The following is a 16,120-nucleotide window of genomic DNA, read 5'->3' as shown; positions in this document are numbered from 1 at the left end:
AGTACTTGCAACAAATATTAAAACTATAAGTTTAATATACTCTTTCCATTATATAACTTATGTTCTATGCTGTGAGCTTTTCTTTGTACAGAGTATTATTTTAAAAGCAGATTAGAATAGATAAATTCAGAGAGTTTCTAGGGTTTGGGAACCCTAGAAACTAACTCTCTATGGAGAGTTAGGAACCAGGAGCAACTCTAAGAAGTATGGAGTTTCATTTTGGGGTCATGAATATGTTTGGAACTAGATAGAGATGAACACACTAAATGCTGCTGAATGGTTTACTTTGACGTTGTATGAATTCCGCTCAATTAAAAACAAAGATATTAGAATGAAATTGATAATTCTGAAAAGGAAAGGTTTATATTCATTAGAAAAATCAACCTCCAAGCCCATAGGAAAACACATTCTTTGCTGTAGTCCCTATATGGAAACTCTATCACAGTCACACTCAGAGACATGAAAAAAATCGTCTTCCCAAACCATGGAAGCTTTGGCCTGCAATCAGTTAGTCAACAATGGTTGCTCCTCTGGGGCCCGACAGTTGGCATTTAACATCTTCCTTCCTTTTGAAGCTCAGAAAACAATAGAAATACTGTCTTCCATTTTCAGACTTGTCACAACTCTTACAGAAAGATCCCTATGAAGAGGTTTTTGTCCAATGTACTGACTGAAGTGTGTCCAATTATTATTGATATTGTACATTTCCCCAGACTGACTTATTACGTGATTAACAGCTACAAAACTCATTAAACAAAACCTATTTGAAATTCATCTAATTATCTTGGATAAGGTGGCTTTTAAGGACAGACACTTTTCATAGAAAAGGATGTTTGGAGGGTGTGCTTAGCATCAGTTGGTGTATTAGGATTCTCTGCAGAAAGAAAACCTATAGGAAATGAATATACATATATATACATATACATATATGAGATAGATAGATGAATGAGGAAATGTATTATGAGAATTGGTTCATATGATTATGGAGGCCAAGAAGTCCCAGAAAACCAGGAAAGTCCGTGCTATAATTCAGAGTCCAAAGGCCTAACAACAAGGCAAGCCAATGTTATAACTCTCAGTTCAAGGCCAAAAGTCTGGTAATCCTGGTGTCTGAAAGCCCAAGAATCAGAAGCTTTAATGTCTGAAGGCAAGAGAAAATGGATGTCCTGGCTTAAGAAGAGAGAATTCACCATTCTGTGACTTTTTTGCTCTATAAGGACCCTTAATGGATCGACTGATGCCCATGCACATTGGTGAGGGAAGATCTACTTCACTCAGTCCACTGATTCAAATGTTAATCTCTTCCAGTAAAACTCTCATAGTCACACTCAGAAATAATGTGTTATCAGCTATCTGGGCATCCCTCAACCTAGTCAGGTTGATACATAAATTTAACCATCATAGTATAACATAAACAAAGATTCATTATAAGGAATTGGCTCATGCAATTATAGAAGCTGAGAAGTTCAAGATCTGTAGTGGGCAAGTGGAAGACTCAGGAGAGCCAATTGTGTCATTCCAGTCAAAAAGTCTACAGATTTGAGACCCAAGAAGAGCCAAAATTGTAGTTCCAGTCTGAAGGCAGAAAAATGCCAATGTCCCAGTTCAGAGTAACTGGGCATCAAGAGTTTCTTCTTCCTCAGCCTTTTCATTCTATTCAGATCTTCAACGGACTTGGGAAGGGAATCTTCTTTACTCAGTCTACTGACTCAAATGTTAATCTCATCCAGAAATAGCCTCACTGACACACCCAAAGTAATGCTTTACCAAATGTCTCGGCATCCTGTGGTCCAGGCAAGTTGACACACAAAAGTTATCATCGCACCTCTGGTCACAGAACTTTATACTGAATGTTGCAAGCTCCATAGCTCTCAACTCGGGATCTTATCAAAAAAAAAAAAAGAGAGAGAGAAACTCAAATACTTGCTGAATGAGGAATGCAGCTTTTTTTTCTCCAACTATGTTTATTCTGAAATGTATTCAATAGAAATATCTAAGTGGTTTCCAAGCCAAATGAACCATTTAAAATAAATTACATTAACTTTGTTAGCCTTGAGTGAAAGGTATAATTGCTTCCAAAAAATGAAAATAAAGAGCAGAGACAGGTTTCTTGACAGCATAGGTTACCTTCTTGAAAATTTTTCAGACATAGAAATGCCCAGAGATTGACATATGAAGAACTGAGTAAGAACTGACCCTAGAGTGAACTAAAATAATGTGCACTAAGAATTTTTGTTGCAAATGTCTTAATGTAATCCACATAAGGACAAAAACATTCTATGCCAACAGAGGAAAGTTACACAAAATCATTCTCTGACTTGAGTGGCATAGATGTTTAGGGCAAGGCTCTGAAGTAAAATAATTTGGCTAAGTAAAACAACCTATTGTGCCTGGTGATTCCAGGTGAGTTTGAACATTTATTTCAGTTTCTTTACTTGTAAAATGGGGAAAGTAGTATTTGCCTCATATGGAAGCTGAGCTGAATAATTCAGATATTAGTCAACATGGTAAACACTGAATACATGTCAAATATTTCTTAACTATGTAAAGATTTTTTTTCACTTTTTTTTATACTTTAAGTTCTGGGGTACATGTGTACAACATGAAGGTTTGTTACACAGGTATACACGTGCCATGGTGGTTTGCTGCATCCATCACCCCGTCATCTACATTAGGTATTTCTCCTAATGCTATCCCTCCCCCAGCCCCTCACTCCCTGACAGGCCCTGGTGCGCAATGTTCTGCTCCCTGTGTCCATGTGTTTTCATTGTTTAACACCCATTTATGAGTGAGAACATGTGGTGTTTGGTTTTCTGTGCTTGTGCCAGTTTGCTGAGAATTATGGTTTCCATCTTTATCCATGTCCCAGCAAAGGACACGAACTCATTCTTTTTTATGGCTGTGTAGTATTCCATGGTGTATATGTGCTACATTTTCTTTATCCAGTCTATCATTGATGGGCATTTGGATTGGTTCCAAGTCTTTGCTATTGTGAACAGTGCCACAAGAAATATACATGTGCATGTGTCTTTATAACTGAATGATTTACAATCCTTTGGGTATATACCCAGTAATGGGATTGCTGGGTCAAATGGTATTTCTATTTCTAGATCCTTGAGGAATTGCCACACTGTCTTCCATAATGATTGAACTAATTTACACTCCCACCAACAGTGTAAAAGTGTTCCTATTTCTCCACATCCTCTCCAGCATCTGTTGTCTCCTGATTTTTTAATGATCACCATTCTAACCAGCATGAGGTGGTATCTCAGCATGGTTTTGATTTACATTTCTCTAATGACCAGTGAAGATGAGCTTTTTTTCACAGGTTTGTTGGCTGCATAAATGTCTTCTTTTGAAAAGTGTCTGTTCACATCCTTCATCCACTTTTTGGTGGGGTCGTTTTTTCTTGTAAATCTGTCTAAGTATCTTGTCACACACATAGCCAAATAATTTTCTTCAAAACTGAGGAGTTCAGCATCTCAGACAGGCCATGAATGGCAGGCAGAAGTCACACACACAACTCCACTGAAAGATCAGATTAAGACCCCAATTTATCTATTCAAGTTTACAAATCTATTGGGGTAGCATGGCCAAAGGGAGAAAAGGCAGACACAGACTATTTCCCTGGACTCCAGAGTCCTTAGTGGGGAGTGACTCATGTCAATTCACTGCCTGCTCAGGGAAGGGTGTTGACAGATTGTGTAAGCCTTTTATTGCTTTGGACTAAGGAAGAAAACATATATTAACATACATAAACCATCTCTAGGTTACTAATGGAAATAATGAACATGCGTCTTATTTCTGATCCTCAAGCCCAACTGAGCACATCAGTAGGAAAGCAGAATCCATTCCAAGGAGGCAGTGAATTGCTTCTCAGCCTCTTGTTCATCACCATCCTGGGAGGCCAACTTCCCCTAGGTCCACAGTCTACTTTGCTTAATGCTCTTCTATCTTAGTTTTCCATTACGAAGTGTGGTTCAAGATATAAATCCGTAGTCTACAGTGGCCATCTTCAACATAAACTTAACGTTTCTTATGCTCCTAAGACCTTACATTTTAACTTTCATGAAGCAAGCTTCCCACTCTTTGTGTGGCTCTATCAGACACCTGGGCCAGGTACAAAGGTGGTAACATCCAGGCAGAGGGTTTGAGAGGCATTCAGAACAGGCTGCTACCCTTCTCCATTAATATTATCTCCTCCACTCACCTGTATTAGTGTCTGGAAGACCTCAGCAGAGACAATAACTTGAAGAAAGGATTTTTAATTGCTGTTGTTCAAATTCAAATATGACAAAAAGAGACAGAGAAGATGCTCAAGCCTTGCAAGTCATTTTGCATATCACAATTTGAGAGAAAATGGAGAGTGAGATTTAGGGGTGGAAGAATGGTGAGGAGTGGAAGAGAGAAAAAGCACCAGGCACCTGACAGGTAAGGCCAGGTCTCAGGACCATCAAGAGAGACTGAATATCTGATCTGACAAAGTAGTGACCAAAAAGAAACAAAAAAAGTAAGTCTGAAACTGGAGTGAGGGGGTCATCAAAAAAGTCCCAGTGTGCTAATGAGCAGTCTTCCTTTCTTTACTCACTTAGCAGAGGAGTCGGAGCACACCTGTGGCTCATGAGAGAACACTGCCTTTGTAAAAGCCTTGACTACAAAAATTAAGAGAGTGAAATAATCTCCTACAAGACTAGTCCACAATGAAAGGTGTGCAACATGGGAGGAGGGGTGATCATGTCTTTTAATTTATCCTGAATTTTTGAAGAGTTCTTCAACTCTAACCCTATGTAGAACACTGGATCACGTATGGCCCCTCACGTACACACCTTCCTCCACAATTCTACTTTCTTGGCTATGCCTCTCTACATGCAACTTGAGTAGACTGAGTGATAACACATCCTTAACCCAAATTTTCCTGTGGGCCTGTGCCAACTTGAGAAACCATTATCCTTCTATGAATTGAAGATAATGCTATTCTTCTCCACTACCATTACTACTATTACTGCTAGTACTGCTATACACACACACACACACACACACACACACTTTAAGTAATGGAATTAAACTCAAGATCTGCGTTTCTTGCATACTAATACATTTTGATTCAGGTAGCCCCACATTAAACAGAACATTGTGAGATTTTAAGAGAAAAAACTTTCAGCAATCTCAGTGATTTAGAGTAGTACATCTCAAACACTAATGTGAACACAAATCACCTAGGGATCTTGTTAAAACTCCGTTTCTGATTCAGTAGCTCTGCATTTCTAACACACTCCCAGGTGATGCTGATGCTGGTGGTCTATAATCACACTTTGAGTAGCAAGCATTCGGAGAGCAAGCATGTGAAGGTGGATGGTGTCGGTTTCCAGGTGGAGTCAGATTAATATTAGTGCTGCTTCAAATGAACAGAATTAGAAGGTTCCCTAGCAACCATAAGCATGCACACATTCTTGAGATCATTCAAAAAGTCACCAGTATGGGAAGGAACCTTCCTTTAACTTCTAATTCTAAAATTAATTTAATTTATGCTACTCTAAATGCTGTAATGGCAAAAGCCCCAATTACTTTTGCACCAGCCTAATAGTAAAATCCAAACTGTAAATTAGTATGTGGGAAATCCACCAACAGCTTCCTGAAAGTTTCAACACTTGTCATGGTTCAACTTGTCAATGGTAAAGATTTTACTTTCCAAAATGAAGTTACGCTTCCTATTAAAGTTCTCTTTCAAGATCTTCAGTGGAAAGTTATGGTGCTCAGGATGCAGAAGAGGGGACCTCCTATACAGACTAGATTAGAAGAAGAGAATTGAAAAGGTGCTATCTAATTTCACTCTCTAGTGTAAGGAGGAAACTTAACGCATTTTGATTGGTCAGGGTGACCTAGCTATCCACTTAGCTAATCACTGGAAATCTGGGACTAACGTCACAACCTCTGAGCTCCGAATTCACTGCTTAGTCTGCCTTCCACGGTATTAAGCAAGACTTTCCATTTATAACCTTTAGTTTTCAATGAGTATTCGCCAGTTATAAAACCTGAGAGAAAAATGAAATAAATGGGTTCTAATAGAGATTTGCATTTCTAATGGCTTATCAGAAAAGGGCAGGCCTGGTGACCTCTTCTAGGAAAACAGAGCTGTAATCAGTAAATCAGTCATGTCTACTGATACCTAAGGTCACAGAACCAGGAGCAAACACTAGCTGTTTTGGAAAACTACTATCAGTTATGGGTAATTGGGGTTTATTATAAGTATTCCAAAGAACTAAGTCAACATGTACTTATTGGACAAAGCCAGACTCTTTGTCTCAAAGGAGACTAACTGAAGACAGGGTTATTTCAAAAGCAAGGACCATGTGCTAAGGATGCTTACTCCTGCATGGAAACAATTTGCTTGTATGTATGTTACAAAGAACAGAAAACTTGGTGGTGTCTTTTTAAGATGAGGTAAGAAACTATGTGAGGCCTGGCCCTGTGAGAAAATGTGCTATAAATTGAAAATCACTTGATGCTAAATTTACGTATTTAAACTTGAAAACAAATCTCTTAATTATTTTGATCTTCTGTAGTATGATCAAACATTCTAGTACATACTCTTTTTTTTTTTTGAGATGGAGTCTCAGTCTGTTGCCACGCTGGAGTGCAGTGGCGCAGTCTCAAATCACTGCAACCTCCACCTCCAGGGTTCATGTGATTGTCCTGCCTCAGCCTCCCTAGTAGCTGATACTATAGGACGTGACACCATGCCCAGCTAATTTCAGTATTTTTAGTAGAGACAGGGTTTCACTATATTGGCCAGGATGGTCTCGATCTCCTGACCTTGTGATCCACCCACCTCAACCTCTCAAAGTGCTGGGACTACAGGCGTGAGCCACAGTGCCCGGCCTACAAATTATTTTCAAATGCCTGAAATGTCTGCTTCAGGTATCTTATTGAATACTTATTATAGAAAAGTCTAGTTCTAGGTGGCAAAAGCAAATATAAAGATTAAAAGCCCAGCTTTTATCTTTACAAAGGTCACAGTTTAATTGAGGAGACAGATGTGTACGCAAATAGCACCTGAAGGGAGTGGGGAAGTTGGCCTTGGCTTGGCGTGAAATGAGATGGCCTTAAAATTCGAAAACAGAATGCTCTGTAGCCAAGTGGTAACCAGCACAGACTCTAACCCTAGACTCCCTAATCCAAATCTGGGCTCCTCCCCTTATTATCTGTAGGACCTTGGGCAAGTTATTTGATTTCTTTGTGCCTCCATTTCACCATTTACAAAACTCACCTAAGAATACTACCTTCTCTCTTAGAGTTGGTGTGAGGATTTAACAAATTAATACATGTAAAGATTTTAGAATAGTGTCTGGAACAGATAAGTGGTACATAAGTGTAAGCTTCTTTACTTACTATCTGGCAGAGAAATCTGTTTAACACTCAATGACTTCATTTATAGTACAATTTTCCCAGAACCCATAAGGCAAGAGAGCAAACCGTAATTACTATGAATCACATAGTTGACGTATGCTCACTATCTACTATGGTGTTGGAAGTAACGAAATAGTTCATCTCCAAATGTCGCAAAAGCCTAAGAAAAGTTTGCTTGTGGGTTAACATTTTCTCCTTCAGTCACATGTGCTATACCAATCTGCAGTATACTTACTCACTGTGTTTCCAGCCCCTGAAAAGAGGCTCAGCCCACTGGGCCTAATCTGTTACCCGAAACCTTGGCAGGGATGTTATGCTCAGAGCAGAGTTGATTTACAGTAGGGGAAAAAATGGAAGGGAGAAATATTAAAATAAAGTGCAATCATGTTTCTATTTAAAAATGGTTACTGCCAGCAGTATTGCAAAATAATGCTGGCCTGCAACCAGAACGCTGCACCTGCATAGATTCCAGCTGTTGGACGCTGGAACCCTCACTGTGATTGCTCAATAACTCTCCTATTTAGAATCACTGGCAAAAATTTGGCAAAGCTTAAACACACACACACACACACACACACACACACACGAAACTTGCTTTGAACTTGTATCCTTAAGACCACTAACTCACTCTCTTTGGAATGGTCAAAATAGTATTTTTCTTTTATAACTAGTTTAAAAAATATTTTTATTCTATTCTCTGACTTGAAAATATACACAGGTTTATCTCCAGCCCTATTGAGCTCCTCCTGAATCCAGTGTCATCTATATGATGCATGTGCCTTTATTTCTTCCATTTAACATCTGTACATCTCCAGAAGAGTTTGTCTATTTTCAGGAATAGGCACTAAAAAGGCAAGGGTTTGAGATTTATTTTTGTAGCCATGTAGTTCCTTTTTCTGAGGAATTCCTAATGCAAAATGTGGCAATAATAATAATGCCATAGCGTTTAGTAAACTTTTTGCAAATAGAAGAGCTCATTTTGGCATCTAGAATGGACTAACAGAAAGAGTACTAGAGCAGGAAGACTAGAGGTTAAGCATTAACCCAGTCACTTAGTAACTGCTTGTCTGCTTTCCCGAAGACAAGACACTCTCTATACCTCAGGTTACACCTCTGCACAATAGGAAAATAGTCCCTACCCTGTCTAGCTCATAGAATTGCTGCCAAAAAAAAACACTAATGAAATACACATGCAAGGGGTTATAAATTACACAGCACCTCACATATGCCATCCAAGTTGTTTAACTAATACAGGATCTTATTTTAAACCTTTTGAAAGCAATTCCAAAAAGTGGCAATGTGTGGGTCTCCATTTTCCTTCCTTATAGGGACCTATCTTGGTAACTTCTAAAATCAAGTAATTTTTGTTCCCAAAAAATGTTCTCATAATATTCTATAGCATGACTGTGAAGCACAAAATACTGGTGAAAGATTAAATTTTGTTTCTACAAACAAACATTTTCCTTCACATCCATTAAATATCAATCACTTAAAGGTCAATGACAGGTGGAGGAGGTCTCTAAGACTTTCTGTGAGTAAGACCAGAGGAGGCCAGGCACAGTGGCTTATGCCTATAATCCCAGAACTTTGGGAGGCCAAGGCAGGTGGATTGCTTGAGCTCAGGAGTTCCAGAGCAGCCTGGGCAACATAGCAAGGACCCATCTCTCAAAAAAAAAAAAAAAAATTAGCCGGACCTAGTGGCACACGCCTGTAGTCCCAGCTACTCTGGAGGTTGAGGTGGGAAGATCGCTTGAGCCCAGCATATTGAGGTGACAGTGAGCAGAGTCACTGCACTCCAGCCTTAGTGATAGAATGAGACTCTATTAAAAAAAAAAAAGAGAGAGAGAGAGAAAAAAAAAACTGGGAAAAATGAAGGAAGCTTAAAAAGATGAACACAACAAGAAAAATATAATAGATTGAAACTGATTTATCTAAATCATTGTTTCTTATTTTAAAGCTGTGCTGACAAGAAAAACCATTTTAAACACTTGTACCTATTTCTTATTATTGTGTCCTCAAATAGAAGGGCACAGCCATATAAACAAATAATTATAATAAAAGGTACTAAGTGTAATGACAGAAAAGCACAAAGAAGAGTTATACTATAGCTCACAGGAATCAGGAACAGCTTCTAAAAGAGGAAATTCCTAAACTGAGCCCTCTGGGAAATGCACTCTACAAGAAAGAGTCCCCTTTCCAGATAGATCCATCTTTTATTTCCTCTAATAAACTTTGTAAAAATATCTTCTATATTTCACATTGATCTTTCTCTATGCTCAGCCTCAGTGAACACAAATGGTTCAGTTCCAGGTGCTAACTCTTTTAAGGTAATCAAAAGTATTCGGGTACATCTCTCTTTTAGCAAAGAGGAAAAAAATTCTTTGCTCTTTTTTTCCGGAAGTCAGAGATCAAGCTTCCTGCCATCAGGAGAACATTTGACTTTTAAGATATGTGTAATCTGAGAATAACACATCAAGTTAAGAATGTTGTTGGTGCAAGAGTAGTGATGTTTTGGTGTCATCTCATACTCGAGTTGTTAGGATAAGAATATTTCAAAATGAATGTAATTTGCTCCATGCCACTTCACTCTACCAGCCTAGTCAATCTATAGCCTCCTGCCTGGATTCTAGCATGTAACAAGGTATACGCCAATGAAGACAGCACACTGTGTTGAAACAAAAGGAAGCGAACCCTCCAGTACACTTATCTGATCTTCTCTTCCTTCCTCATTACTTTTCCAAGGCTTCTAGTTCTTCTAGGAACCACATTCGTCTCAAAGGGGAGACCTCATGTGCCTCCATCTTGCTTGTAATTGCAGAAATTTTATTTTCATGGTCCACAGTAGTATAAATGAAAGCCATTGAAAAACTAATAAGAGTGTACACCTAATGTCTTGAGCAAAAATAAAAGATGTTCTGAAAAAATTAAAAAAAGGAAAAAAACTGCAAAAAATATAAAACTAAAAAAAAGAATTAAAAAAAAAGAAAAGAAAAAAAAAAAGATGTTCTTAAATATATTTCCAAGCTGTGAGTCATAAGTTAGCTAATGACTACAAACTTGTCCACATGTTTTTAAACCACCATGCCTTCTTTTGCCCAAGAGCAGAATTATCTTATTAATTTTAACTAAATGAAATTGGTCTGAGAACTAATTAGTGCTTTAATAGTGCTCTAGAATAAAAATGTTAAGAAAAGAAGTATCTTTAAAAAAAAAAAATCTCTCCTGCATATTCTCAATGGCTTAGGCTGACCCCAGATATTCTTCAGATGGGTATTTTTATTTCTGTTCTGTTTACAATCTTTCTACAAGTACGAGGATCAAAAAAATACATCTTTGCATATAGCAAACCAAGGTACATGCACACAGTGAATTCAGGGATATTTGCATCACTGGATTCCGGCTGACAGACTCTGAATGAACACAAAGGAATTCAGTCCTCTATTTTATATGCAGCCTCCTTGCTTCTCAATGAACTGGGCTACCCACTTTTAAATCTGTAAACTAGGTGTCTTACATCTGAAAAGACTTCATCAGAAACTCACTAGTAAGACTGTTGGTCTGACCCTAATACCTGTTTAGTAAGTTGTTCCTAGGTACTGTACCATAATCAGAATTTAATGTTTCAAGGACAACAAGAAAATCATCTAGAAAATAATTGAAATTTGATTCTGATTTTCCTACTAGCATTCAATTCTTCTGAAAATATGTGAGTTTTCTCTATGTGCTCAGCCTGCTAACACATAACTAAAAGCCCAGGGAGTGAAATCCTGATAGTTCCTATTAAGGTAAAAATGGGGTTACAGAATTCATTTTCAAAGTTTCTTCTAGGTTTGTTTTTTTAAAAAAAATTAAATTGGCACTACCAAATTTAATGACAAGGCTACCCTGCTGAGTTCAGAGCCCAGAAAGCTATTGTCTCCCTGGTCTATGGATCCTGCTCTGCTCTAATGTTTCTTATAATGCCACTAATAACCAACCATCAGCCATAAATGCCTTGTCATCTCATTGTTGCACACAGCAATAGCTGGAGCAGTGATACTGACAAATGAACCTGCGTAATCACTTTGGATTTCTTTGTTACATCTCACAGTGTGAAGATGGCTTCCGCTCAGCACGTCACCAAAAAACAAACAAGCGCTATTGCTGTCCTCTCCATCAATCTTTCCTTATTGTTGTCATCCAAACCCCAGTGCTGCCCTCACCACCACCCATCCTCTCAGAAGAGGGAAACGTCCCAGGTCTTTGAGTTTAGACTTTTGATATTCTTCTCCTACTGTTCTTTTGCCAACTGTACCTCTAAGAAAGAAACGGAAATCCAGAGCGCAAGGGATAGAAAGAATGCAGACCTTCTCTACTTTCCAGCAATGTTTTTCTTAGGAAATAATAATAATAAGCTCATTAAAATCCAGTTCAGTCTGACATTTTCCCTTTTACCTTTTCAATCTTTTTATAGTTTCAAATCATTAACTATCAGCATGAAGCTCAAAGGTAGCTCTAGCCATCTATGAAACAGTGACACATTTGACAATAATACTTTTGAAGAGCCTGTCACAGTCTCTCCCCAAACAAGTCTCATTAATGCTCAAACTGTCTTTCTTTTCTCTCTGCTTCTTTTCTCCTGATTTCTCCCTAATTAGCTTGTTTTTTTATGCTTCCTCGTTCCACAGTGTGAGCTTATAACAAAAAAAAAAGAGATGGATGTCATTTCGATGAACCCCAAGGCCAAGTTAATCAGCAGAATTAATGACTCTATTACCCATTAGGCTGGGGGGGGTGGCACTTACCTCCAAGCACCCAGCATTCGCCGTCTCCCATACTCCGTTTTGCTCTGACAATTGTAAACTTTTGCTCTCTCAGAGTAAACTCTGAGGTTCAATCTATTTGTACAACATTTCTTTTCCCCTTCAGGGTGTGAATCAGGGGAGAGGTTGGAAAAGTAGCCACCTCTGTCAGTCTGCAGTGTCCATGCTGAGACAGTATCATTCCATTAAATGAGGACAGATAAAAGGAATTCTCATGGAAGGCTGGAAAGAGTCATAGCCTAGTGGTCCCTGTGTGACTCACCACAATCGATAACTCCTTACTGTAGAACATTTCATAGTTGCAGCATCACAAAAAAATGCCTTTGTACTTTTTAAAAATCATGCTGTGAAAGTAAAAGACGTGTAGAGATTTAAGCCAGCAAACAAGTTGATTTGATAAATTTTTAACAAACAAGCATGATTGGGGGTCGAATAATTTTTGAAAATAAATTTTCGGATAGAGGTGCAAACATTTCTAATAGTTATTTCCTCTTTAACACGGTTCAATAAATATCCTTTTATCCTTAAATTCAATGTAACAAAACCAATTAAGCATCTTGCATGTGTTCAAAATGCTTTATTTTAGAAGCATCTACCTGAAACCTATCAGAAGAGTAGGTTTTATTTTTCATAACTCAACAAAATATTCCCCCCAACCCATAGAAATTCTCAGTTGAATTTTAAATTCATAGTTTAATTTTAACTGATAAAAAAATAAAGAAGATACAGATTTATCTGGGTACCCAAATAGACATCCAAAGTGTATACATATGAAGACCTTTTCAGATAAAATACTTTCTTTCATTTGTATTGGTTAGAACTCCACTCTGATCTAGTATAAAAAGTTTTTAGATATCATTTGGTAAGTTATCTTTGCCCAAAGAGATTTTCAGAAAAAACTTTTTTTAGGAGAAAATTCTGCTCTAGTTAGCTTGAAATATCTCAAGCCAAAAAAGAATACATGTGCTTATCCCTTCGAGCCTTTGTTTGCCTTTCATTCTCAATTTATTCTACAAAATATACCTGAAAGGATATTGGCAAGAATGATAATCCTGACACTGACTTTATTCTTTTGCCACAGGTATTCATAGAGACAATGCCATCCTTGTTATGTGGTCTTCTTCTTTTTTTTTTTTTTAATTATAAAGGAAAATCCTCAGAACATTAAAAAAAATTTAAGCCAATAAGCAGAACTCAAACTTTCAATAAAAATAATTAGAGAAAAAATGACATTTCAATGGTTGTTAAGGAGAATTTTATGTTACAAAAGGGCAATTACTGTGCTTGGAAGAAAACGGAAGGATACTTGCAATGCTTAGAAAGTATCGTTTAGTAAAGCTATCTTCAAATATTACTTACCATATAAGCAATCCAACGTCTCTTTGATGCGTAGATGGTCAGCAGATATGAAATAAAAGAGAATACATCATAAAAATAAACATAGGACACTTATTCACATAATAAGGGGGCCCTAACACTGTATTTTGTGAGTCAATATAACACGATGAGCTTTGTCTCAAATCTGAAACTCAGAGAATAAGAATTCTAGTCCCAACCTGCCAATTCTTCAGATGATTAGGAGAGAGAAAGGAAGAAAAAGTAGTGCAAATATTAGCATCTTATTTGCCTTATCTGTATACAAGGAATAATAATAATAGTATCCTATTAAACCATGGTACAGGTAAATAGAAAATAGTTTCTAAAAATCATTACAAAGATTCCTACCACACCAAAAAGAAATTAATTATCAGGACACTTTTCAAGAATGTACACACACATACATTGAGTTGTATTTGTATCTGTGTGTGTATTATTCCTTTGTCACAGAGAAATGCTCTTTATTTTTATCTTCCTTCTCTATCCTTTGCACAGAAGATGCAAGATAATAGATTTTTGGAGATTTCTCAATTATCTTTGTATGAGGTTCTTCTCCTGAGTTTTCTCATAGCATCGTCTAGTTACCTTCCTGTGACATTTATCTCATTTGTCTCTGTCTGTTCCATCAGAGAGCAATGAAGGCAGGAACTGTGCCATGTTTCCAATCATTCCCAAGTACCCAGTAGTGTCTATCTAATAGCTGGCATGAGCTACTTGTTCAATACACAAATGGGGGAAAACTGAATTGATCAATTTAAGCCTAAATTCGCAGATATAAACTTTATTTTCCTTATAGAGCCATTCACAATTACTTCTAGATTACCTATAATCTGCCTTTTAAAAAACCTAAGACATATTTCAGAATGTATAAAAGTATGGGAGTGGTTTTGTGTTCATTGCAGAAGAGTAAAATTGATAGAATCAATGGTCAGGTCAAACATATTACTTTACTGGTCATTCTTTTATCCTTGATTCCTTTTAATATTGAAATTTTTGATAATATAAATAAATACAAGAAAATAGTCAGCATTTTTAAGTAGGAATGTTTCCAATTTCCAGCAGAGAAAAGAGTTTGTTATTTTCTCACTTTACTTGAGAAAGGAGTGTCCTCAACCATGACTATACAATAGAATCATTTGGAGTGCTTTAAAAAATGTTGTTCAGGTCCCACAGCAGAGATTTCCATTTAATTGATCTGGGTTGGGGCCCAGGCATTGTCATCCTAATATGCAGCCTGGGTTGAGAGTCCTGTCCTACAAGAAGGTAAACAGGAGTCCCAGCTATGGAATAACACCTTTATATTGGGTTATCCCATAAAGATCCTCATGTGCCATGAGAAGTCAACATCTTCCTTCATAGAGACACTCCATCTCTATTTCAGTGCTTCTGATGTGGATGAACTCTATAGATCATTCTCACAGCAGCAATTGTGCTGCAAGGCACTAATGAATTCAGATTCACAATGTAATGTCAGCCACTAGGAGCAGTGGCATATATTTCTCATTTCTAAAACTGGCCTGATGTCAGAATCAACTGAGGAACTTTAGAAGAAGACTTTTAGGGGAGGAACTTCCTAAAAATACAGATTTCAAGGCACCACAGGTATTAATTGAATCAGAGTCTCTGAGGACAAAGTATTGTAATATGCATTTCTATCAAACTCCCCCAAGCAAGTCTTACATTTCAGCTAAATAGTTGTTAGAACTGCATACATCTAAAAAAAGCATAAGTATGTCATAAATGTATACAAATATGTATATCAGTCTGAAAAAAATATTTCTATGTATGGTAGGAAGGCTGTAGCCTTTGGACTCTGATACATGTGTATTAGAAGTCTGGCTTCATCAAAACTAAGTCATATGACCATGGGTAAGCTACTCAAAGCCTCTGTGCAGCTAAGAAAATGAGGATAACAAGAATATGCCCTTCATAGAAACGCTGTGACCTACCCAGCAATGCAGAGCACAAGAGAAATGTCAAGACGTGTTAATTCCTTTCTCCTCCTTCTTACCCTGTGAAATGTGACCAGTGGAAAAAAGAATAAAAGAAATAGGTAAATAGAAAGAAAGGCTGACATCCTAGGAAATATGAACATATGATGATATCCAGAACATGTGAATCATTTTCTTTCAATCTAAATCACTTCCAATAATGAATGGGTAAGAAGAATCTCAAAGCTAAATTTCTCTGGCATTCAAATTACTGAAAGACTAAATGAGTTTCTGAAATATTTTGCTGAACTCATGGCATACCCATGTGTAGCTGGTTTTAGTAAAGGGTTTGGAAACAATTCAGATGCTATGACTTATGACAAATTGATGAAAGTAAAAAAATCAAATTGCAGGTATTGTTTACAATAAAGAAAGATACATTAAAATCAGGTCCCTCTACCACCTAGTTCACTTTTCTCAGAGGAGAAAACTTGGCTTCTATTTCTTTATTTATCAATAATATCAGAAGTCAATAGCTCTATGAAACCACTCCTAAAAATCCTTTTCTGAACAAGGTGAATTCAGTTCAACAAATATTTATTG

The 16,120-nt window shown here is 37.3% G+C and overlaps 1 long non-coding RNA gene across 1 annotated transcript; it reads right to left on the bottom strand.

The window, feature by feature from the left end:
• Nucleotides 1-1,445: 1,445 nt before the first annotated feature.
• LOC105733916 (uncharacterized) lies at nucleotides 1,446-15,591 on the bottom strand. The gene is made up of 4 exons (XR_001111380.2): nucleotides 15,536-15,591; nucleotides 13,569-13,589; nucleotides 12,472-12,553; nucleotides 1,446-1,883 (listed from the first exon to the last, which is right to left on the bottom strand). It is a non-coding gene; the product is annotated as an uncharacterized LOC105733916 (long non-coding RNA).
• Between the last annotated feature and the right edge of the window lie 529 nt (nucleotides 15,592-16,120).

The sequence above is a fragment of the Aotus nancymaae genome, unplaced genomic scaffold (genome assembly GCF_030222135.1).
Source record: "Aotus nancymaae isolate 86718 unplaced genomic scaffold, 86718_ANA_hifiasm-v0.15.2.pri h1tg000051l, whole genome shotgun sequence".
NCBI classification, from domain to species: domain Eukaryota; kingdom Metazoa; phylum Chordata; class Mammalia; order Primates; family Aotidae; genus Aotus; species Aotus nancymaae.
This window is presented reverse-complemented; position numbering and strand designations above follow the sequence as displayed.